At 40.7% G+C, this 26,728-nt stretch overlaps 1 protein-coding gene across 4 annotated transcripts in view; it reads left to right on the top strand.

The window, feature by feature from the left end:
* Nucleotides 1-708: 708 nt before the first annotated feature.
* LOC129830110 (neural cell adhesion molecule L1-like protein) overlaps nt 709-26,728 on the top strand; it is a 133,559-nt gene continuing 107,539 nt past the window's right edge. For all 4 annotated transcript variants that reach the window (XM_055892352.1, XM_055892355.1, XM_055892354.1 and 1 more), the window contains exon 1: nt 709-989. The gene's annotated coding sequence lies outside the window, so the exon portion shown is untranslated. The remainder of the gene's footprint in view (nt 990-26,728) is intronic.

Genomic DNA, 26,728 nt, shown 5'->3' with positions numbered 1-26,728 from the left:
ACTTAATCTCTGCGATTCAAAGTAAAATAATTTGTCATAGAACGTGTGCCACCTCAATCATCTGGTAAGAAGCGTGTCCTTTGTCAAATGCCATCCTCCAATTATTCTCTGTGAATTTGAAGTTACTGCAGTATTTGTTGAGATTAGATGAAGAAAAGAAATGTCCAGCCAGTATGTGAAATGTATTTAGATATGTGGAGAGGGCAATAGCATGCATGACTGAACAATGATTGTCCTCTATAATCACCAATAGCACATGTAATTGGAATTTATAATGAAGGTTAGATCTATTTTATTGAATATGCAGTATGCCATGTGTGATCAACCAGGGTTTGGACCTGGTCTCCAGCACACCACAAGACTGTATTAGCATGCTGAGCTAAAGCCTAGGCACTAGCTTAGGAAGCAAGCAAAATGTTTTATGTCTCAGGCAAGGACAAGGTTACTCATCACACTGAAGTGTTTTTTATGATTGGTACGATAAAAAGTGGGTTTTGGTTCATTTAACCTATTCTATTAAATTTGGCAGAAATCAAATATCGAATTTGACAGATCAATGTGATTTTGGGAATTGAATGAAAGCTTCTATATTGCTTTCTACACCCCGTGCGCATGCACATTGCACAGCGGTGGGGGAAATGTATTGCCAGCTACATACATTAAATATTAGTTTATATTTACCAGTATATTATTTAATCACGTGGGTACCAACGGTGGCCTCACCTGTGATGATTCTGTATATCGCTCTGTCTAACCAAAAGCTGAACCTAATTACCGCCGTTTTTCTCGACAGTTTGCATGACAAGGAGTTGTATTCATTTGTTTCCGATGTATAAATTATGCAAACGTTTGGGTCATTCTCTTGACAACCGGCAAAGTGATTTATAGGCTAAACTCTGGGGGAGCGCGAGCTCGCTATTATCCAAAGTTGATTGAAGCACCACATGCAAATCATCATTACGTTGGATTTACTTTATTTTACTACGAAGGTAAGTATTATTTAACATACATGTTCTATATTGAAATGTCAGTGTGATCATTTTAAAGTCTAGATTATACGTAATGCGGTCGTCATACTGCATATGACTTTTCGCACAGACTGCGTGTTGTATGCGAGTTTCACATTCACAGAAGTCTTCGGATGTTGTATTAATTATGTATTTTTTCTGAACATGGTGTAGCATGGATATGTTCGAACAACACCTATATTGCTGTTGATCGTGCATTATAACGATACGTGTAAATTTGTCATGGAAAATGCACAGTTCCTTTTGCCAATGCCTGTCCTCACGAGTGACTGTTAGTCAAAGTATGAAACCATCCTGATTTACAGCCGTTGTCGGTTGACTTTTATGTTGTTTTTTTCTGGGCAGGTTTTTACATGTTATGTGCCACATAAATCTGCTTTAACTTGGACTGATACATTCTTGCGCAAGTTCTCCCCTAAAGGCTTCTTCTACTCTTTCTCTTGTGTCCCTCTTCATAGCACTATGTGTTTAAATGACCAGTTTTGTTGCATGATATTCCATTCATCCAGCTCAATGTAACATCAATATGTTTAGGCCACTACATGATACTCAAAATTAAATACCACCTTGCACACTCTTGCCTGCATCTAGCTGGTCTAAGGTGTAATTATTAATCCAAACAGTTGCAAACAAGAGTTTCTATTGGACAAATTCAGGTAGGTTTATCCCCATTTCATTCTGTTTGCTTACACCCCTGATCACCCCGCACACACAGTTCACTTTCATAGTAGCCTGATACAAACAGCGTTATCACTTTGCTCATTGTATAATTCCTTCTCGCATCTATGCGCTCTCCTCCTCTCACCTTCACTTGTGGACTTCAGTGCACAACACAGCAGCAGTCTGTGACAAGGCGAAAAGACCTTCATACCACATAACTACTAACCGCTACACACAGCCTATATAATTGTCAATGTCATCATATTAGCTAACGTCATAGTCAACATAGCTACTAGAACTAACGCGTTAGTAAACCCGCTACAATCGTGCAGTACAGTGTACAGCAAGCAGTTTAGCAGTTACACTGGCGGGCCCCGGTGGCAATAAATGTATAAAACCAAAAGCTTACCTTGACTTGGAAGAGTTCCAGTGTTGGATAGCAATAGCCAGTTAGGTAACATAAATAGCATTCATTCATTTGTTAAAAACTGTTCAACTATTGTCGTTCTCTCTCTTTGTCAACTACTCACCCTATTTTATTTAGGTTGGAGGACATCCTCCGGAAGTTGTCATATTTACTGTGTAAGTCTATGGAAGGGGGCGAGAACCATGAGCCTCCTAGGTTTTTGTATTGAAGCCAATGTACCCAGAGGAGGACGGAAAAAAAGCTGTCCTCTGTCTACACAATGGTGCTACCCCAGAGAGTGCTGTTGAGGCTACTGTAGACCTTCATTGCAAAGTGTGTTTTAAATCAGTTATTTGGTGACGTGAATATATTTAGTATAGTTTAATCTAAAAAGGGTAACTTACATTTTTTTTTTTTACTATATTTTTATTTTCATGAAATTCACTGAGTAGGATGGTCCTCCCCTTCCTCCTCTGAGGAACCTCCACTGGTCTGTGTTCAAGCTGTGAGTGTTCTCTCTATATCTCCTTCAACTGAAGGAGAATAAGAGGAGGTTTCCCAGGGCATTGGCCACGGTCGGTCCTCTGAAGCTTGGCTATTCAGTCCACTGCAGCTTTATACAGGGAAATGGTTCGAGCCTCTTTCATTGTGACCCAACTTGACTGCTTTGGGGAAATTGGGGAATCCAGGGATACTCAAACTCCCCGCTGTGCTGTGATGTTGGAGCCAGCGTTCAATGAATACATTTACAGCACAGCACACCAAACTGCTACATAGGAATTCATTTTCATCCAGTCCTGTCCTGAAAACTTCTATCATAGTTCACACTTTGGCATGCTCTCGCAGCTCCTTTCCTTGTCATTCATTCACAGCAAACACAGAAAGTTGCACACAAACACTGTTAGAGACTTTGTTTTTTCTCTTGATTGCATTTTTTGCAGTTGTTTCTCTTTGGGTGTGGCGTGCTGATTGGAATCATCCTTGTTGGTGAGGATGCGTTGCACCTGTGCTAGCACAGCTAATATGTAGGGGCCACTGGCCCATTGCTTCAGTTGGAAAAAGAGATGTTGGAAGAGTGACACCTCTGTTTAAGGTTGTTTAACAGAGCCTTTACCTTATTTGTTTTCCCCAATTTTGGTTTCACTACCTATCCTAAGTTGGTGTGGTTTTTCTTCTTCTTTTAGTTGGTTTGATATCAGAGAAATCCAGTTAGTGTCCATGATGGGCATATTTTAAGACCCAACTGGAGTTTCTTGGTGAACACTCAGTAGGCCCTCCATGGATGCCTTTCAGAACCCATTTTAAAACCCCACCTGTTTCATTTCGGTTGTCAGTGGCTCATTTGTTAGTTACCTTTTTCTGTGGAGCAAAGTTTTTTTGGTTTCTTATTGGGGAATGTAACAAAATGGGGGCTTGTCTGGGATCTTGTGTCCCATGTTTGTTGTTGTCGCTCAAATCACTCTGAAACAAGGGAAAGTTGCATAAACACTAACAAAAAATGATGGGGTGGTTCTCAACATGCCTACTACCGTGCTCCACACTTATGCTCCAAGTGCATTCTCCGAGGACGTTTTCTTGAGGACGAGAGTGTGGAGAACACATAAAACATTACATTTGAGAAGCGCTCACGCTCCCCCTACTGTATTATGTCATGCTGCACCTCCCCATTCACTGAACCGAAACAAGATATACACAAAGCAAACGTTTTACTTCATAATTATCAGCTAGCTACAGTGCCTTGCAAAAGTATTCAACCCCCTTGGCGTTTTTCCTATTTTGTTGCATTACAACCTGTCATTTAAATAGATTTTTATTTGGATTTCATGTAATGGTCTTACACAAAATAGTCCAAATTGGTGAAGTGAAATGAAAAAAATAACTTGTTTCAAAAAAATAAAAAAAGGAAAAGTGGTGCGTGCATATGTATTCACCCTCTTTGCTATGAAGCCCCTAAATAAGATCTGGTGCAACCAATTACCTTCAGAAGTCACATAATTAGTTAAATAAAGTCCACCTGTGTGCAATCTAGGTGTCACATGATCTGTCACATGATCTCAGTGTATATACACACCTGTTCTGAAAGACCCCAGAGTCTGCAACACCACTAAGCAAGGGGCACCACCAAGCAAGCAGCACCATGAAGACCAAGGAGCTCTCCAAACAGGTCAGGAACAAAGTTGTGGAGAAGTACAGATCAGGGTTGGGTTATAAAAAAATATCAGAAACTTTGAACATCCCACGGAGCACCATTAAATCCATTATTAAAACATTTAAAGAATATGGCACAACAACAAACCTGCCAAGAGAGGGCTGCCCACCAACACTCACAGAACAGGCAAGGAGGGCATTAATCAGAGAGGCAACAAAGAGACCAAAGATAACCCTGAAGGAGCTGCAAAGCTCCACAGCGGAGATTGGAGTATCTGTCCATAGGACCACTTTAAACTGTACACTCCACAGAGCTGGGCTTTACGAAAGAGTGGCCAGAAAAAAGCCATTGCTTAAAGGAAAAAAATAACACGTTTGGTGTTTGCCAAAAGGCATGTGGGAGACTCCCCAAACATATGGAAGAAGGGGTACTCTGGTCAGATGAGACTAAAATTGAGCTTTTTGGCCATCAAGAAACACTATGTCTGGCGCAAACCCAACACCTCTCATCACCCCGAGAACACCATCCCCACAGTGAAGCATGGTGGTGGCAGCATCATGCTGTGGGGATGATTTTCATCGGAAGGGACTGGGAAACTGGTCTGAATTGAAGGAATGATGGATGGTGCTAAATCAATCAATCAATCAATTTTATTTTATATAGCCCTTCGTACATCAGATAATATCTCGAAGTGCTGTACAGAAACCCAGCCTAAAACCCCAAACAGCTAGAATGCAGGTGTAGAAGCACGGTGGCTAGGAAAAACTCCCTAGAAAGGCCAAAACCTAGGAAGAAACCTAGAGAGGAACCAGGCTATGAGGGGTGGCCAGTCCTCTTCTGGCTGTGCCGGGTGGAGATTATAACAGAACTATGCCAAGATGTTCAGGGACATTCTTGAGGGAAACCTGTTTCAGCCTTCCAGAGATTTGAGACTGGGACGGAGGTTCACCTTCCAGCAGGACAATGAACCAAAGCATACTGCTAAAGCAACACTCGAGTGGTTTAAGGAGAAACATTTAAATGTCTTGGAATGCCCTAGTCAAAGCCCAGACCTCAATCCAATTGAGAATCTGTGAAATGACTTAAAGATTGCTGTACACCAGTGGAACCCATCCAACTTGATGGAGCTGGGGCAGTTTTGCCTTGAAGAATGGCCAAAAATCCCAGTGGCTAGATGTGCCAAGCTTATAGAGACATACCCCAAGAGAGTTGCAGCTGTAATTGCTGCAAAAGGTGGCTCTACAAAGTATTGACTTGGTGGGGGGGGTAAATAGTTATGCACCCTCAAGGTTCACACAAAAAATATTTTGCATCTTCAAAGTTGTAGGCATGTTGTGTAAATCAAATGATACAAAACCCCCAAAATCTATTTTAATTCCAGGTTGTAAGGCAAGAAAATAGGAAAAATGTCAAGGGGGGGGTAAATACTTTGGCAAGCCACTGTATATGTGAATCGTTATAATCTAACTAGCCAGCTAGTTAAACAGGCAAAAATGACCTACAACTAATGGTATTTAAGGTAGATGTAAATATTTGTGGGTAGCTAGCTACCCATTCTTCATGGCTAGCTAGCCAGTTAGCCCTATGGACATACTATGAACTTACTCATTCATTGAACATTCTTCCAGCCAGGCTAATGGCAATAGATATGATATACACAAAGCAAATTATTTATTTCATAACTATCAGCTAGCTATATGTGAATTGTAATAATCTAGCTAACCAGACAGTTTAACAGGCAAAAATGACCTAAAACGAATGTTATGCAACAATTCTTCGCGGGTGGCTAGCTATTTATTCTTCGTGGCTATCTGGCTAGCTAACAGTAGTAACTAGCCAGTTAGCCCTATTGACTTGGACTTGCAATCTACGCACACTAGTGGTTATTGTAAGCAGGTAAACATGCCAAAATGAACACAGCATGTATCATGATCAAATATTGTAGTCAGGCAACATATGAGATGTGAATGGGTAACATTTCATTCCGAAGTTGGTGTTTTATTTTCTCTCACTTCAGCTCAAATAGTGGCTGCCATTGATTTAAAGAAATATTGCATAAATCTTTTTACGTGTGTGTCATATTTCTGTGCATACTTTCCATTGAAGCTTACATCGACGCATGCTTCAAAATATGTACAAATGGAGTACGCATTCGAAAAGTGCCCTCCGTGCTCCGTTTTGCATACTTTGATTTAGACTCATACTCCGACCCTCTGTGCTCCAATTTGCGTGCATGGTAGTATGCTTTTTGAGAAACACCTGTGGACTTCGAATGAAAGCATTTGAAGAAAAGCCCACTTGGGAAGTACTAGACCGATGTACCAAGGAGGATCTTACTCTCGAGAAAGCTGCAGTCCTTGCAGATGAGTTTGTGTTGACGCATTAAACTTCCTTCACAAACAAAGCATACAGTAGTTAACCCTACACAAAAGCAATCTAGAGAAGTTCAGCCTTTTCCCCCAGTACCCCAAAAAAGAGTCAGAAAGGTGGATATGAAGAACCAGTTATCTGTCATGAGAAAGATCACATTAGCTGTGTCCAAATACCCATACAGTACCAGCGCACTATGACTTTAACTGCATACCATTTACTCATCGTTGCATACTATTTAGCATGTACTGTTTAGTATGCAGCATGAAATGGCCGCAACACACTAGCGGCTCCTGATTGGCTGTGTAGGTGAGGCAGGGCTGAGTGTGGGTGGATTTTTCCATATTCAACAGAAATGCATTGCATTAACTATTTCCAATTTGGAGTTATAGGCTTACTCAGGCTCGTTATAGGCAGACTATCACATTCAACCTATACCGTAGTAGACCATATAACCTATTTAAAAAGGACTTAGACAGGAACCGATAATTTGGTTCCATTTCAACATATTTATTAGTAAAAAGGCACTCGCACAGCTGAGATATCTTTGTTGCAGGTGCATGGTGACAGTTGAATAAGATGAGAAAAAAGAAGAAACCCACACACTGCTCTTGATATTATCACTGCTCTTTAATAAGCATTACGCATCGGCCTCAAAGCCTTCGTCAGAGATTTTGTGAGTAAAAAAATAAAGTTGCACTCTTATGCAGACATAGCTCCACACACATCCGTTCCATGCATCGAATGGGGTTGGAGTCGAGGGAAATAAATGTTACCAAATAGAACAATGTGCATTTCATAAATATTCTAATAAAGTGTGTACATAAAACGTATTAAACACACCTGTAAAACCACAATGAGGACATCGACCAACCAAGCAAGTTTTCATAAATCATTGGGTACAGTGCAAGAAAAACGTCAGAGTCATCTGAAATGGGGGCATTAATTCATTTTCACATTTACAAGATAACATACATAGGCATTTCATCATTAAGACCTTTAGGAAATAATATCTGGAGGGTGAAAATCCCAAAACATTCTCTTTTGCTCAGAGTATTATTTATATCACCTCCCCTGTCTGATATCTTAACTTTCTCTATGCAACAAAATCTGAAGGTAGAAATGGTCATTAAAATGTACTGCGACTGGATAATCCCTGTCATTTCTCCTGATTGAACATTTGTTAGTTAATTCTCTGCTTGAGAAAACGAGAGGTTTTACCTACATATCACAGTCCACATGGACATTTAATAATTTAGATAACATGGGTGGTGGAGCACGTAATAATGTGATTTATTTGGAACCGTTTTCCTCATGTGGTTGGCCGAAATATTCACACTTCATCATATTGTTGCACTGTGCACAACCTCTGCATCTATAGCTACCATGCGGAAGAGGGCGTAAAAGGGCCTGGCTGATTTTCTTTTGTGGCTGGCAGTTGGCATGGACCAATTTATTGCGTAAATTGCGACCTCTCCTATATACAATAAGTGGTGGATTCTTAAATTCAGCTGGAAAAGCTGGGTCCGATGATATAACATGGCAGTGTTGCTCGACAGCATCTCCCACTTTGCGCGAGTTCAAAGTATACAGTACCAGTCAAAAATTTGGACACCTATTCATTCCAGGGTTTTTCTTTATTTTGACTATTTTCTACATTGTTGAATAATAGTGAATATATCAAAACTATGAAATAACACACATGGAATCATGTAGTAACCAAAAAAGTGTTAAACTAACCAAATATATTTTCTATTTTAGATTCTTCAAAATGCCTTTGTCTTGATGACAGCTTTGCACACTCTTGGCATTCTCTCAACCGGCTTCATGAGGTACAGTGGTTCCTCCTTTAAAAATTGTGAGCTTACGCCACGGGATTTAGAGGTCATTTGTGGTTTAGTACGGCACCCTGCGTCACCACTTCATTGCTCCAGACCAGCGGAAGGGGGAGTTAGAGCACTGATTATGCTTTTGGGTCCTACTGTGTCTCTAACTGACAATGAATGGGTGACATAAAGTTAAATAGAAACTGTGTTTGTGCACGACTTCAGTATTACTAACTAAAACTGTTGTTACACTAAGGTTTGTATTTGATTTTGTTAGGATTATTTTGCTCTTACTGTAGTACTGAAGGCTACTCCTGACCGGTCACGTACAGCGCCTGAGTGGTGTATTTGTAAGTCGCTCTGGATAAGAGCGTCTGCTAAATGACTTAAATGTAATGCAAATGGTGTAACGGTGTAAGACACTGCATAGCAGTGCAAGCTGTGTTGCTATAGATGCTTTTTCAATACCTGTGCCGGCCTCAACTGGGAGACCCATGAGATGACTGTAGGTTTTAGGTTTTTCTCCCTCTAAAAACAGAAATAAATAATTCTAAATAACAAACTGACTTTATTTTACAAATTAGTAAACATGTCTCACCCAATGTTCAAGAATGGCCTTTTTCTCGCTCATTTTATGGTATTTGAAAAGGAAATCCTCTCAAATATTGTTATTTTTTTAAACAAAGTGATTATTATTCATTTAGAATTGTATAAAAGCCCGTTGGATATTCTCACAGATATTATTAACCCTGTTATTAGCTGGACAAAATATATTGGTCATGGCTCCAGAGTGGCCCACAATGGGACTGCCTTTCAGTTCTCCAGCTGTATCCACTGAAAGTGTGTGAGGTTCAAGGCACTAGGGCAGGGGGCACGGGATGGGCCGCAGAGCCGCACACAGAAGAACGACCTAGCCCATGGGGAAGGGGGACGGGGTGGACCCCTACCCCGCCACACTGGCAACACTTTTTAAGGGTCATTGCACTAATAATGGCGCTGACTATGGAAACATTCCCACTGTTCTGTTTTTAGTGCCAGTGTGCACGTTCAAACTAAAGCAATGTAACTGATAATGGCATCTTTGTTTTCATGAATAAAATAATGATAAAAATACTCTTTCAAATGCTGATGTTTATTTAGTTATGGATCCATAATAAATTACTATGGGAATAAATATCACTGAATTACAGAAATATCCTCCAATCCTTTATATGTAATTATTGGCAGAGAGTCACTTCATATTTTTCGATATACTGTAGGCCTACCATAGGTGACATGAGTCTCACTAGTGTTGAGTAATGTGCTGTTAAAAGTGGTGTAGGTCTTATTTATTTAAAGAGCATATTGAAGTTAGAAGCAATAGGATTTGAAGCAATAGCCTACAACTACTTTAGCACCGTTTCGCGCTGCCCTAAGACAACCATGGGGACTGGTCTTGATAAATCAATGAGATTTTTATGTTCACTGAATTTGGGTATTGGTTAGACTAGAATTAGAAAATTAGGGTGTTGAAATGTTATGCTCGTAGTGTAACCTTTATTTAATTAGGCAAGTCAGTTAAGAACAAATTCGTATTTACAAGAAGAGCCTACTCCTTCCTCCCCGTCGGGGAATTGAACCCCGGTCTCCCACGTACCCTGCCCGCACGACACGGGTATTCTTTAGCTAAATAGCCCAGTACTGTACTCCCGACCATCACGTTGTACAGCTCCATATTTTTCATTCTATCCTAACGGAAACCCAGAGGGTTTTTTGTTTTTCTTGGAATAGAAACACCATAATACTAATTAAGCAAGTACCATTCAAAAGTTTGGACAAACCTACTAATTTCAGGATTTTTATTTATTTTATATATTTTCTACGTTGTAGAATAATGTTTAAGACATCACAAATATGAAATAACAAATATGGAATCAGTTAAGGACAAATTCCTATTTACAAGGACAGCCTACTCCTTCCTCCCCGTCAGGGATTGAATCCCGGTCTCCCGCGTGCCCGCATTCTCTAGTACAGCCATTATTGAAGGTTATCAAATGCTTCTCAAAGATGCCCTCTGGTGGTCAAACTAGCCCTAACTAGCATTAATGGTAACAGTTGTTCAAATAACATGCCATAGAATTCTGCAGCACCATGCTACAACTTTTAAAGGAAGAACTACTGTAGTCACCTTGAATGCATTTCAATTAACAGGTGTGCCTTGTTAAAAGTTCATTTGTGGTATTTATTTCCTTCTTAATGCGTTTGAGCCAATCTGTTGTGTTGTGACAAGGTATACAGAAGATAGCCCTATGTGATAAAGACCATGTCCATATTATGGCAAGAACAGCTCAAATAAGCAAAGAGAAACGACAGTCCATCATTACTTTAAGACATGAAGGTCAGTCAATCCAGAAAATTTCAAGAACGTTTAAAGTTCCTTCAAGTGCAGTTGCAAAAACGATCAAGCGCTATGATGAAACTGGCTCTCATGAGGACCGCCACAGGAAAGGAAGACCCAGAGTTACCTCTGCTGAAGAGGATAAGTTCATTAGATTCACCAGCCTCAGAAATTGCAGCCCAAATAAATGCTTTACAGAGTTGAAGTAACAGACACATCCTCCTCCTGTTCAGAGGAGACTGCGTGAATCAGGCCTTCATGGTTGAATTGCTGCATAGAAACCCCTACTAAAAGACACTAATGAGAAGAAGAGACTTGCTTGGGCCAAGAAACACGAGCAATAGACATTAGACCGTTGGAAATCGGTATTTTGGTCTGATGAGTCCAAATGTGAGAATTTTGGTTCCAACCGCCGTGTCTTTGTGAGACGCCGAGTAGGTGAACGGATGATCTCCGCATGCGTGCTTCACTGACCGTGAAGCATGGACGAGAAGGTGTGATGGTGTGGAGTTGCTTTGCTGGTGACACTGTCAGTGATTTATTTTGAGTTCAAGGCACACTTAACCAGCATGGCTACCCCAGCATTCTACAGCGATACGCCATCCCATCTGGTTTGGGCTTAGTGGGACTATAATTTGTTTTCAACAGGACAATGACCCAACACACCTCCAGGCTGTGTAAGGGCTATTTGACCAAGAAGGAGAGTGATGGAGTGCTGCATCAGATGACCTGGCCTCCACAATCACCCGACCTCAATCCATTTGAGATGGTTTGGGATGAGTTGGACCGCAGAGTGAAGGAAAAGCAGCCAACAAGTGCTCAACATATGTGGTAACTCTTTCAAGACTGTTGGAAAAGCATTCCAATCACCAGCTTCATGAGAATGCCAATGTGTGCAAAACTGTCATCAAGGCAAAGGGTAGCTACTTGGGAGAATCTAAAATAGAAAATATATTTTGAATTGTTTTACACTTTTTTTGGTTACGACATGATTCCATATGTGTTATTTTATAATTTTGATGTCTTCACTATTATTCTACAAGTAGAAAATAGTAAAAATAGAGAAAAGCCCTTGAAATGTTAGGGTTGTCCAAACTTTTGTCCGGTACTGTATGTGGTGGTGAACATTAGAGTGATCTTTAGCTCTAGTGGGTCTTCTTTGTAGCAGTTTGTCTCATGTTTTGTCCAATGCCAAATCAAGAGCTTCATCCACACATTTTGGAGAGTAGCCTCTTCTTAGAAACCTATTGCACATCGCCGCTGCTTTTTCTAGAAAGTCCTCTGTGGAGTGACATACGCCGCAGTCTGAAAAACTGGCTTCTTGGAAGTCCTATTTTTTTATGCCTCAGGGTGGAAGCTGTCCCATTGTAATAGAGTATTTCTGTCCATTTCTTTTCTATACAGTGTTGTTAACAGGGTTCCATTTGATTTCTCAATCCACATATAGAGGTAATGAACACATTTAGTGTCACATTCAATAGTGAATATGAGATTGAGGTCAATGTCATTGAGTAATGCCATAAAGTCTGACAGCTCTTCTCCCGTTCCTCCCCATATGCAAAAAATGTTGTCAAAATATCAATACCACTTCAGGACTTTATTCAAAATTGATTTTCGTTTTCATTGTCAACAAAACATTCTTCAAAAAGACCCACATAAAGGTTAGCATAGCTCGGCGCAAATGTGGAGCTCATCGATGTTCCATTCGTTTGGAGGTAGTATTCATCATCAAACCTGAAATAGTTATACGTCAAAACATATTCAGCCAGCTCTAGAATACAGTTTGTTGGTGGAGACTTGTTAGCATCTCGGTCTCTCAAATAGTGAGCTAGGGCTTCCAGCCCCCCCCCCCCCCCCGAATGGGGAGTGCTCTTATATAGACTCTCGACATCTAATGTGACCAAAATACAGTCTTCTGTTAATCCCATTATTAGTGAGATCTTGTTTATGAAGTCTATAGTTTAACAATGGCTCTAGCATTGAGTCTATTCCTGCAACCACTGGTCTGCCTGGATAATTGCCTTGTTGTGTCTTAGGTTTGTTATATTTGGTAACACTTACTTATTTTCCCTTGACTTCAATCCCATTCGATGCATGGAACGCAAGTGGGTGGAGCTATGTCTACATAAGGGTGCTAATTTAAAAAAACTCAAAATAAGCTCTGACAAAGGCCTTGAGGCCAATACGTAAAGCTTATTAAATAGTGAGACCATCGAGCAGTGTGTGCGTTTCTTCTTTATATAAAAGATCCCAGAAATGTTCCATACGCACAAAAAGCTTATTTCTTTCAATTTTTTTTAATTTTTTTTTTAACCTCCCTGTTAGTGAGCATTTTTTATATGCCAAGATAATCCATCCACCTGACAGGTGTGGCATATCAAGAAGCTGATTTAACAGCATGATCATTACACAGGTGCACCTTGTGCTGGGGACAATAAAAAGCCACTCAAAAATGTGTAGTTTTGTCACTCGACACAATGCCACACGTCTCAAGTTTTGAGGGTGCATGCAATCGGCATACTGACTTCAGGAATGTCCACCATACTGTAGCTGTTGGCAGATAATTGAATGTTCTGTTCTCTACCATAAGCTGCCTTCAACGTTGTTTTCGAGAATTTGTCAGTGGTGGGCCTGGCACACATGTGCGCCCCTGCCAAGTCATGTGAAATCCATAGATTAGGGACTAATGAATTGATTTCAATTGACTGATTTCCTTATGAACTGTAACTCAGTAAAATCTTTGAAATTGTTGCATGTTGCATTTAGATTTTTGTTCAGTACATTTTTGTTCAGTGTATATAATTTTACCCTGAATTCATTAGATTTTCCTGATTGTTTGAAATGCAGTGTATTGACTGTTAATTGCGCAAAAAAGCTTATTTAGAGAAAACGTTAAAATTGAGATACAGTATATATCGTGATTCGCCCATAAGTTAAATAAAATAAAAAAAAGTTGCTATGATTTTTAGGCCATATCGCCCAGCCCTACTCTGTAGCCACATGCCATGCAATCTTTGTCCCCACCCTTCCACTCAGCCTGCTAGATAGCTAGAACAGCTAATTACCCCTTAGCTACCCCACATACTGTAATTGTCTAATTGAACCCTGCTGGGAAGGGTTTAGAACCTAGCCAATACCTGACTTTGTAGGTATGGCAAAGTGGCGGAGGTATTCCATAATGTGCCATTCCAATACCCCAATCATTATACTAGGACTGCATGAGTCAAATGCATTTCAGGAGAAATGCTTGAAAGAATGCTTACATGTGGTGTGATGGTGACACAAAGCCGCAAACGGTGATATGCTGTCAATGTCACAGCCTGTATGAACATCCTTTGTTGTTATCCACTAGGAACAGCACAGTGCTCTATAAGAGCTTTATCAGGCAGAGAGGTATTCCTGAACCACTTATCAATGTAGCACGGGGAGGGGGGGTAAAAGCCTCGTGCCAGTCCAAGATAATCAACACTACAGTGGAAACAACCTGCAGGGCAGGCTGTGTCAAGCCTTAAGATGTTTTCTGCTGAAAGGATAGCGTCTAAATACCAAAAAGCCAGAATAATCCAATTTACTCGTAAAATGGAACTATCTAGATTGCAAATAACCTTGCTTCACCCCTACTATTTCAGGGGGGTGGGGGTTTCCCAGAGCCTAATGTCTGGGTTTAAATTATGCCAACCGTTTCAGTCTCCCAGTCCCTGCCGCTGAAAAACATCCCGAATAAACTAATATCCTAGCTGGACTATTTTGCCAACATTTATTTATTCCTGAAGAAATGTGATTCCAAATAAATGTGAACGTGCATGAAGATGGCAGAATTCAGATATGACATCATTGTTTTAGCACCACTAAGTTTTTAAACTACGGCGAGTGATACGGTTCCATGTGCCAATAAATAAGCACAATCTAATTGTCTTGAAGCTAAAATTTGTATAATGTGTAATCTGCTAATGACCATACAGCTAATGACCATACAAAAAAAAGTAACGGAGAGCAATGTACACTGAACAAAAATATAAACAGAACATGTAAAGTGTTTCACGAGCTGAAATAAAAGATCACAGAATTTTTCCATGTGCACAAACGGTTATTTCTCTCAGATTGTGCACAAATTTGTTTACTTATCTGTTAGTTTGCAGTTGTCCTTTGCCAAGATAATCCATTCACCTGACAGGTGTGGCATATCAAGAAGATGATTAAACAGAATCATCACGCAGGTGCACCTTGTGCTGGGGACAATAAAAGGCCACTCTAAAATGTGCAGTTGTCACACAATACAATGCCACATGTCTCAAGTTGAGGGAGCGTGCAACTGGCATGCTGACTGCAGGAATGTCCACCAGAGCTGTTTCCAGAGAATTGAATGTTAATTTCTCTACCATAAGCTGCCTCCAACTTAGTTTTAGAGAATTTTGCTGTACGTCCACCCGCCCTCAAAACAGCAGACCATGTGTAACCACGCCAGCCTAGGACCTGCACATCCGACTTCTTCACCTGCGAGATCGTCTGAGAACAGCCACCCGGACAGCTGATGAAACTGAGAAGTATTTCTGTTTTGTAATTAAGCCCCTTTGTGGGGAAAAACTCTGGCTGTTTCTGGCTCCCCAGTGGGTGGGCCTGGCTCCCAAGTGGGTCAGCCTATGCCCACCCATGGCTACACCCTGCCCAGTCATGTGAAATCCATAATATTTATTTTATTTCAATTGACTGATTTCATTATATGAACTGTAACTCAGTAAATTCCTAATTTTTAGCTTGTTGCGTTTATATTTTTGTAAAATACAAGGAATTTGTGTAGAGTGCATGGGGGCCACCATCTTTATGCACCTCTGCTATTGTGTTTGACATTATCCTACTTGTAGAATTGGGTGCAGAAAATTGAGATTATGCACTGGCCTAGGTCACAATAAATCTCTCACTTGGTGTGAGCAGTCATCACAAAAGGACTTAATGTTTGAGAAAAACAAGAACATGACCAATGCAAAAATGATTGCTTTCCCAGAGAGTGCATTTGGAAAGTATTCAGACCCCTTGGCTTTTCCACATTTTGTTGTTACTTTACAGCCTTATTTTTAAATGGATAAAAAGAAAATCCTCATCAATCTACACACAATACCCCATAATGACAAAGCGAAAACAGGTTTTTGAAATGTTTGCAAATGTTTAAAAAAAAGACAAAGAATCCTTTTTCCATTGATCATCTTTGAGATGTTTCTACAACTTGATTGGATTCCACCTGTGGTAAATCCAATTGATTGGACATGATTTGGAAAGGCACACACCTGTCTATGTAAGATCCCACAGTTGACAGTGCATGTCAGAGCAAAAACCAAGCCACGAGGTCGAAGGAATTGTCCTTAGAGCTCCGAGACAAGATTGTGTCGTTGCACAGATCTGGAGAAGGGTACCAAAAAATGTCTCCAGCATTGAAGGTCCCCAAGAACACCGTGGCCTCCATCATTCTTAAATGGAAGACTTTTGGAACCAACAAGGCTCTTGTTGGGGGAGAACGGCAGCACTCGTAACCACTCCACCAAACAGGCCTTTATTTTATTAATATTTGATATCAGTCCTCATTTAACTAGGCCTAAACTGGATCGAATCCCCGAGCTGACAATGTAAAAATCTGTCGTTCTGCCCCTGAGCAAGGCAGTTAAACCACTGTTCTCCAGGCGCCGAAGACGTGGATGTCGATTTAAGGCAGCCCCCCTCACCTCTCTGATTCAGAGGGGTTGCGTTAATTGCGGAAGACACATTTCAGTTGAAGACATTCAGTTGTACAACTGACTAGGTATCTCCCCTTTCCCCTTTCCCATTATAAGTAAATGAAGCAGACATAATGAAAATCATGGTATAATTTTTTTAGATGATTTTAAAAAGTCTATGCAAGTAGACTTCCCTTCCCTCCTCCTTCTTCTTCTCCCTTCCCTCCTCCCTCTCTGCGGATGACTTTGTCAACCACACCGGGTCATTACAGTTATTGTTATTTGTGGCCTTAAACATTATTTTGAGTTAATTCTATGAGGGGGAGGGTGTGCAAGGGTAAGGTCATGTGAAAATATTTTTATGTTGGGGAGGTGGGTGTATTTTATTTGACAGCCTGATTCTCAGCAATCACGTTTTCAAGAAGCAAAGTGTAGGATGCCACGTCATGAAGCCTTTTGCATCATATGATGCACCTGTATCTTGAATATTATTGCTGACATGCATACATTTTGGGACTGTATCAACAGTGGACTTGGAATTCAGTGACACTCTCTCTAAATTTGAATGTCCCAGCCAACATCTCTGGCCAGTGGCTTGGACCGCTGTATTCCTGTCACTATGGTTTCTGGACTCCTGCCTGGCAGTCCTGTCACCTCCTAGAGAGCCAGGTCAAAGGTCTTGACCGCTCCAACCATCCACTGATTAGTAGTGTAATAAGCACCTTATGCAGGCACCACAAATAACTCTGAACCCAGTTGAATAGAGATAGAGACGACCATAGTCTCTCTGGACCGAGACCACCTGGGGAGGGAGAGGAACTGGAAGTTCCGGGTACGAGGACACCCACGCCTGTACTGTCCAAACCACCCACTCCTCCCCTCTGAAACACCATTGTTGCCTTTCAAGGGGTGCGGGCACCCGCTCAATAGACAATGGCCTGAATTCCTCCTCGCTAGTGAGTAACATGGTTAGCTTGCACTTGAAATGCACTTCAATTCATTCAGCTGAGCTCTTGCTTTTAAACAGTGCATTCACTGTTAGGTCCTCCTTTTTATAGACATCCATCCCTCATCTCCTTGTTCCATGGTAGAACTGTACTCCCTGTTGACAGTGTGTCTCAGCAGTCATGGAGTAAACAAAATCTCCACTTGTGCCCCCTCCCCCCTGCCTGATTTTCTCATGTTGTAACTGGAGTTCGTTGAGGAAAAACCAGATAGTCTCGTTTCAAAAAAATATATTAACAGACCGTTTATATCGCACACACGTAGAAAAACACAATGATAAGTGCAGAAGGAAGAAAGAGGTGGATGACACATTGATGCCATGTCCGTACATGTTTCCAGGCTGCTAGGTTGGCTGCTGTGGATGAGCAGAAGCAGGTCCATTCCTTTGCACTCAACCCTAATTTGCTTGAACAGAAAGTAGGTTTATATTTTTTTCAAATTGGCTTTTATAGTATATTATATAGAGAGATAGGACTAAGTTATGGACGTTAGTCTTTAGTTGTGTGAACCCAAAAACCCCAGTGCACATACAGTATGCCACAAATTGCCTGAATCATAGCTTTATGAATTTCACCAGAGATGCACTATAAATGCCTTTAATCTTGTATTTTTTGTTTCTTTATTTAACTAGGCAAGTCAGTTAAGAACAAATTCTTATTTACAATGACGGCCTACCAAAAGGCAACAGGCCTTCTGTGGGGATGGGGGCCTGGGAAATAAATATAGGACAAAACACACATCACAACAAGAGAGACAACACAACACTACATAAAGAGAGACCTAAGACAAGAACATAGCAAGGCAGCAACACATGACATAACAACGACATGGTAGCAACACAACATTGTAGCAGCACAAAACATAGTACAAACATTATTGGACACAGACAACAGCACAAAGGGCAAGAAGGTAGAGACAACACTACACCACACAAAGCAGCCACAACTGTCAGTAAGAGTGTCCATGATTGAGTCTTTGAATGAAGAGATTGAGATAAAATTGTGCAGTTTGAGTGTTTGTTGCAGCTCGTTCCAGTCGCTAGCTGAAGCGAACTGAAAAGAGGAGCAATCCAGAGATGTGTGTGCTTTGGGGACCTTTAACAGAATGTGACTAGCAGAACGGGTGTTGTATGTGGAGGATGAGGGCTGCAGTAGATATCTCAGATAGGGGGGAGTAAGGCCTAAGAGCGTTTATTAATAAGCATCACCCAGGGGGTCTTGTGATGGGTATACAGAGATTACCAGTTTACAGAGGAGTATAGAGTGCAGTGATGTGTCCTATAAGGAGCATCGGGGGCAAATCTGATGGCTGAATGGTAAAGAACATCTAGCCGCTTGAGAGCACCTTTACCTGCCGATCTATAAATTATGTCTCCGTAATCTAGCATGGGTAGGATGGTCATCTGAATCAGGGTTAGCCATACTCCCAAGTACGTGTATGAGATGACTATCTCAAGCTCTAAAGGGGCATTCTTCTTACCAAACCACATGACATTTGTTTTGGAGGTGTTCAGAACAAGGTTAATGGTAGAGAAAGCTTGTTGGACACTAAGAAAGCTTTGTTGTAGAGCATTTAACACAAAATTCGGGGAGGGGCCATCTGAGTATAAGACTATCATCTGCATATAAGTGGATGAGAGAGCTTCCTACTGCCTGAGCTATGTTGTTGATGTAAATTGAGAAGAGCGTGAGGTCTAGGATTGAGCCTTGGGGTACTCCCTTGGTGACAGGCAGTGTCTGAGACAGCAGATTTTCTGACTTTATACACTGCACTTTTTAAGAGAGGTAGTTAGCAAACCAGGCCAAAGATCCTCAGAGACAACAAAGCTCCTTAGCCGGCCCACAAGAATGGAATGGTCTACCGTATCAAAAGCTTTGGCCAAGTCAATAAAAATAGCAGCTCAATATTGCTTAGAATCAAGGGCAATGGTGACATCATTGAGAACATTTAAGGTTGCAGTGACACATCCATAACCTGAGCGGAAACCAGATTGCATACCCTAGAGAATACTATATCCTGTTGAGGACAGAGGGCGCTGTTTTCACTTTGGGGGAAAATCGTGCCCAATTTAAACGGCCTCGTACTCAATTCTTGCTCGTACAATATGCGTATTATTATTACTATTGGATAGAAAACACTCTCTACTTTCTAAAACCGTTTGAATTATATCTGTGAGTAAAACAGAACTCCTTTTGCAGCAAACTTCCTGACAGGAAGTGGAAAATCTGAAATCGATGCACTGTTCTAGGGCCTGCCTATTAAAGTCCTTGATATTTATTAGTTTAGATTTACTTCATACGTCTTCCACTAGATGTCGACAGGCAGTGAGAGAAGAAATGGAGTGTGTAACTTGATCTGGGGTCGAATAATAGCTCTCGGTATGACGTGTCACCAGTTTCCTGTTTTCTGGAGAGCGCGTGAAGGGACCTGGATTTGCCTTCTGATAAGCTGTCGTTATGGGCGACTAATATCTCCGGCTTTGATTTTATTTGATACATGTGACAATATCATCGTAAAGTATGTTTTTTCAATATAGTTTAATCAGATTATTGAAATTTTTTCTGGAGTTTTGCCGTGTTCCGTTCTCTGAGTTTGTTGACGATGGAGAGATTCGCGCCACTTGGCAAGTGTGCTTGCTAAATCGAGAGGGAAAAAGGCCGTTCTAAAACCAAACAACGATTGTTCTGGAAAAAGGACCCCTTGTACAACATTCTGATGGAAGATCAGCAAAAGTAGGACCCATTTTATGATGTTATTTCATATATCTGTCGTACATGTGAACTAGTAGTTTGCGGCCAGGTTTTGGGCACGCTCTCGCCATAACGTAAACTGCATATCGTAATGAAGTTATTTTTAGAATTCTAACACGGCGATTGCATTAAGAACTAGTGTATCTATCATTTCATATACAACATGTATTTTTTAGTTATGCTTATGAATAGTTATTTGGTCAGAATATGTGTGTCAGAAAAAGTGTCAGAAAAATATCCGGATGTTGTGGGAAAAAGATGCTACGTTAGCACAATGTATAACCACTGATTTCAGCTTTAAATATGCACATTTTTGAACAAAACATAAGTGTATGTATAACCTGATGTTATAGGACTGTCATCTGATAAAGCTTATCAAGGTTAGTCAAAAATGATATATCTTGCTGGTTTATTCGCTATTGCTAACGTGCCTATTGCTATCGCTAACGTGCCTTGATGAATGAATGCGGTAGTGTGGTAGGCTATTGTAGTAAGCTAATATAATGCTATATTGTGTTTTCGCTGTAAAACACTTAAAAAATCGGAAATATTGGCTGGATTCACAAGATGTTTGTCTTTAATTTGCTGTACACTATCGATTTTTCAGAAATGTTTTATGATGAGTATTTAGGTATTTGACGTTGGTGTCTGTAATTACTCTGGCTGCTTCGGTTCTATTTCTGACGGTAGCTGTGATTGTAGCTGCAATGTAAAACTGATTTATACCTCAAATATGCACATTTTTCGAACAAAACATAGATTTATTGTATAACATGTTATAAGACTGTCATCTGATGAAGTTGTTTCTTGGTTAGTTTGGTTGGTTCTTGGTTAGTTAGGTTGGCTTTGTGCATGCTACCTGTGCTGTGAAAAATGTCTGTCCTTTTTTTGTATTTGGTGGTGAGCTAACATAAATATATGTGGTGTTTTCGCTGTAAAACATTTAAAAAATCTGACATGTTGACTGGATTCACAAGATGTGTATCTTTCATTTGCTGTATTGGACTTGTTAATGTGTGAAAGTTAAATATTTCTAAAAATATCTTTTGAATTTCGCGCTCTGCCTTTTCAGTGGAATGTGGGAGGAGTTCAGCTAGCGGAACGCCAGAGCCAGACAGGATATACATCAAAAAAGCCAGTCAGTTGATTATTGACAAGTTTTTCCAACACTTTTGATAAACAGGGCAAATAGAAATAGGCCTTTAACAGTTAGGATCAGCTTGATCTCCTCCTTTAAATAAAGGACTAACTGTGGCTGCCTTCCAAGCAATGGGAACTTCCCCAGAAAGGCGAGGCCGGTTAAAAAGGTTGGAGATAGGCTTGGCGATGATAGGGCAGCAACCTTAAAGAAGAAAGGGTCTAAACCATCTGACACAGATGGTTTTTTGGGGTTAAGTTTAAGGAGCTCCTTTAGCACCTTGCACTCAGTGGCAGGGAGAAACTTTGTAGCGGGGTAGGGGGAAAATAGGGAGAAGCATCGGGGATAGTCGCATTAGAAGGGGTGGGAGATGAGGAAATGTTCGATGGGCAAGGACGCATGGCTGAGTCGAATAGGAATCCTGACTTAATGAAGTGGTGATTAAAGAGCTCAGCCATGTGCTTCTTGTCAGTAACAACCACATAAACAACATTAAGGGACATGGGCAGCTGTGAGGAGGAGGGTTTATTCTCCAGGTCTTTAATCTTTTTCCAGAACTTCTTAGTGTTAGACCCACAGAGAGAGATCTTAATGAGCATTTCTTTGACAATTGTCACAAGAAGGGATAATAATATTTAATTTGCCGGCTCTCTGCTTATTCTCGGGCCTAACACTATACGTGCCAATATATCCTCCAAACCACGGCTTCTCTGGCATTATCACTTAAATATTGTACTGGGCAAGATGTCAAACTGTGAAAGCAGTTTTGTGTTCTAAAAACAAACACTAAAGCAGGATGTTTGATGCTGTAGAACAAGGGTATCAAACATCTGGCCCGCAGGCCCAATCCGGCCTACGGCTGCTTTAAGAAAACAAAAACAAAAAAAGAATGTAGAAATTATAATGGACGTACAGTATATTCATACAGTTTCTTAACTGTCCAGCTCACTAATAATCACTGTACACAATCAATGGACCTACATTCAAATGTAATTGATTTCTTAATGATTTTTTATTTTTTTTTATTTTATTTAGTAAATACTTTCTTAACACTTGTTTTTCTTAACTGCATTGTTGTTTAAGGGCTTGTAGCAAGCATTTCACCTGTTGTCTTCGGCGCCTGTGACAAATACAATTTGATTCGAGTTGACTATCCAGCTCGCTAATAATCACTAGACAATTGGTTCTCAACTGGTTTTGCCTCGGGACCCAAATTGAACCATGTTGTCTCAGTCGTGACCCAAAATTCACACCTCGAAAAATAATCGCCAAAATCGCCAAAAAGTAAGTGTAGCAATTATATGCCAAGGGAACAACATTCCCACCTCTTTCATTGTCAGTAATTACATTTTTTCCCTGTTTTTGATGAAGAATGTTGGCAGCTTCATTAAATAGTACCCGCAAAACACCAGTCCCAACGTCAACAGTGAAGAGGTCTTCTAGGCAGAGTTCCTCTGTCCAGTGTCTGTATTCTTTTCCCATCTTAATCTTTTATTTTTATTGGCCAGTCTGAGATATGGCCTTTTCTTTGCAACTCTGCCTAGAAGGCCAGCATCCTGGAGTCGCCTCTTCACTGTTGACATTGAGACTGGTGTTTTGCGGGTACTATTTAATGAAGCTGCCAGTTGAGGACTTGTGAGGCGTCTGTTTCTCAAACTAGACACTCTAATGTACTTGTCCTCTTGCTCAGTTGTGCACCGGGGCCTCCCACTCCTCTTTCTATTCTGGTTAGAGCCAGTTTGCACTGTTCTGTGAAGGGAGTAGTACACAGCGTGGTATGAGTTCTTCAGTTGCTTGGCAATTTCTTGCATAGTATAGCCTTTTTTTCTCAGAACAAGAATAGACTGACGAGTTTCAGAAGAAAGTCTTTTGTTTCTTGAAATTTTTAGCCTGTAATCGAATCCACAAATGATGATGCTCCGGATACTCAACTAGTCTAAAGAAGGCCAGTTTTATTGCTTCGTTAATCAGACCAACTGTTTTCAGCTGTGCTAACATAATTTCAAAAGGCTTTTCTAATTATCAATTAGCCTTTTAAAATGATAAATATGGAGTGGCTAACACAACGTGCCATTGGAACACAGGAGTGATGGTTGCTGATAATGGGCCTCCGTACGCTTATGTTGTCACGCCCTGACCATAGAGAGACTTTTTATTCTCTTTTGGTTAGGTCGGGGTGTGACTAGGGTGGGTAATCTAAGTTGTTTTATTTATATTTTGGCCTGGTATGGTTCCCAATCAGAGGCAGCTGTTACCGTTGTCTCTGATTGGGGATCATATTTAGGCAGTCATTTCCCCACTGTGTTTTGTGGGATCTTGTTTATGTGTAGTTGCCTGTGAGCCCTCCATAGCTTCACGTATCGTTTGCTTTTTTTCTTGTTTTGTGCGTTTCACAAATAAAAAGATGTGGAACCCATATCACGCTGCACCATGGTCCGAATGTTATTTCGACAATCGTGACATATGTAGATATATCATAAAAAACCTACAATAGTCATTTACAACATTAACAATGTATAGACTGTATTTCTGATATGCTACTGGACAAAAAAATGCTTTTCTTTCAAAACAAGGACATTTCTAAGTGACCTCAAACATCTGAACGGTAGTGTATATATTTTTTGAGAATCGCTGCACTAGACAGTCAGGAAGCATCGAAAATATAACACGTTTTTTCAGCTGTTCGAGCACACAAAATGTTTTCTTGAGGCAACCCGAAGTCATTAGCCAAAGTCTACGCCCCTTCGTCGTGATTGGTCAACAGCTGGGATTCTTCAATAAAGTCTTTGTTGTTATTCAACGAGAGACGATTAGTTTTCATGTACATTTTTTTCATTGAGAAATCCTGCACCAAACATATTAGTTAGATGTAAAATTGCGCGACTAAGATCTTATTGGTAAAAGCACCTAACTCAAGAAATCTGTAATTAATTTATCTTAGATTAATTCTGACTATTTTGAGGAAGTGTCTGTCTGTCTACTGACTACAGCGTCTCAAAATGGAAAAACAGTACTATTTTCTAGTTTTTCGATTGAAGGTTTTTTAAATGGTTGCTAAACCCAAGTAGAGAAGCATGACAAGAGAGCCCTGTCTATTATTGTAATTATTATGGAAGTGAACTCCTGTAGGTATATCTCAAAAAGCTGGTGCGTGTTCCCTTTCGTTCTGCACTGGTGACAACATGCCCATAGAAAGAGAACTCTTGAAACTATTACTTAGTGGACTGACACTGGTCATAAATCCATCCTGAGTCAACACCCACAGGCTGTAAAATCAAATTGTTGCCTGCAGTTTTTTTATCAACCCATCTAGAGAGAGAGAAAATTGAGAAATGAATGCGTGACCCCTAATAGACTCTGATCATAGAGATAAACACTGAAACACAGAGTTGGTACAGAACAGCGTTCAACATCACCTTGAGATTTTGTTGACAAGATTGTATCTTTACAGTTCTAAGGTAATATGAAGAATCATTTTCACTTCTTGCCACCCTCTTTAAAGGATTATCTTGTGTCATTTACGTTCATGTACAGTACCCGTCAAAAGTTTGAATCCACCTTCTCATTCAAGGTTTTTTCTTTATTTAACTATTTTCTACATTGTAGAATAATAGTGAAGACATCAAAACTATGAAATAACACATGGAATCATGTAGTAACCCAAAAAGTGTTCAAATATATTTTAGATTCTTCAAAGTAGCCACCCTTTGCTTTGATGACAGCTATGCATACTCTTGGCATTCTATCAACCATATTCACCTAGAATGCTTTTCCAACAGTCTTGAAGGAGTTCCCACCTATACTGAGCACTTGTTGGCTGCTTTTCCTTCACTCTGCAGTCCAACTCATCCCAAACCATCTCAATTGGGTCGAGGTTGGTGATTGTGGAGGCCAGGTCATTTGATGCAGCACTCATCACTCTCCTTCTTGGTCAAATAGCCCTTATACAGCCTGGAGGGGTGTTGGGTCATTGTCGTGTTGAAAAACAAATGATAGTCCCACTAAGCGTAAACCAGATGGGATGGCATATCGCTACAGAATGCTGTGGTAGCCATGTTGGTTAAGTGTGCCTTGAATTTAAAAAAAAATCACTGACAGTGTCACCAGCAACGCACGCCCACACCATCACACCACCTCCTCCATGCTTCACGGTGAGAACCACACATGCGGAGATCATCCGTCCACCTACTCTGCGTCTTACGCAAATCGCAAATTTGGACTCATCAGATTTCCACCGGTCTAATGTCCATTGCTCGTGTTTCTTGGCCCAAGCAAGTCTCAAATCAAATTTTATTTGTCACATACACATGGTTAGCAGATGTTAATGGGAGTGTAGCGAAATGCTTGTGCTTCTAGTTCCGACAGTGCAGTAATACCTAACAAATCTAAAGGGGTGAATGAGAATATGTACATGTAAGTATATGGATGAGCGATGGCCGAGCGGCATATGAAAGGTGCAATAGATGTTATAAAATACAGTATATATGACGAATGTAAGATATGTAAACATTATTAAAGTGGCATTATTTAGAGTGGCATTGTATAAAGTGAAGAGTGATCCATTTATTAAAGTGGCCAGTGATTGGGTCTCAATGTAGGCAGCAGCCTCTCTGAGTTAGTGGTTGCTGTTTAGCAGTCTGATGGCCTTGAGATTGAAAAACAGCTTCTGTTTCTTCGTCCCAGCTTTGATGCACCTTTACTGACCTCGCCTTCTGGATGGTAGAGGTGTGAATAGGCAGTGGCTTGGGTGGTTGATGTCCTTGATGATCTTTTTGGCCTTCTTGTGACATCGGGTGTTGTAAGTGTCATGGATGGCAGGTAGTTTATGCCTGGTGATGGAATGTGCAGACCGCACCACCCTCTGGAGAGCCTTGCGGTTGAGGGCGGTGCAGTTCCCGTACCAGGCTGTGATACAGCCCGACAGGATGCTCTCAATTGTGCATCTGTAAAAATTTGTCAGGGTTTTGGGTGACAAGCCACATTTCTAAAGCGCTGTTGCGCCTTCTTCACCCCACTGTTTGTGTGGGTGGAGCATTTCTGTTTGTCTGTGATGTGTACACCGAGGAACTTAAAACTTTCCACCTTCTCCACTGCTGTCCCTTCGATGTGGATAGGGGGGTGCTCCCTCTGCTGTTTCCTGAAGTTCACGATCATCTCCTTTGTTTTGTTGACGTTGAGTTTGAGGTTGTTTTCCTGACACCACAATCCCAGAGCCCTCACCTCCTCCCTGTAGGCTGTCTCGTCATTGTTGGTAATCAAGCCCACTACTGTTGTGTTTGCAAACTTGATGATTGAGTTGGAGGCGTGCATGGCC

The sequence above is a fragment of the Salvelinus fontinalis genome, chromosome 31, assembly GCF_029448725.1.
Source record: "Salvelinus fontinalis isolate EN_2023a chromosome 31, ASM2944872v1, whole genome shotgun sequence".
NCBI classification, from domain to species: domain Eukaryota; kingdom Metazoa; phylum Chordata; class Actinopteri; order Salmoniformes; family Salmonidae; genus Salvelinus; species Salvelinus fontinalis.
This window is presented reverse-complemented; position numbering and strand designations above follow the sequence as displayed.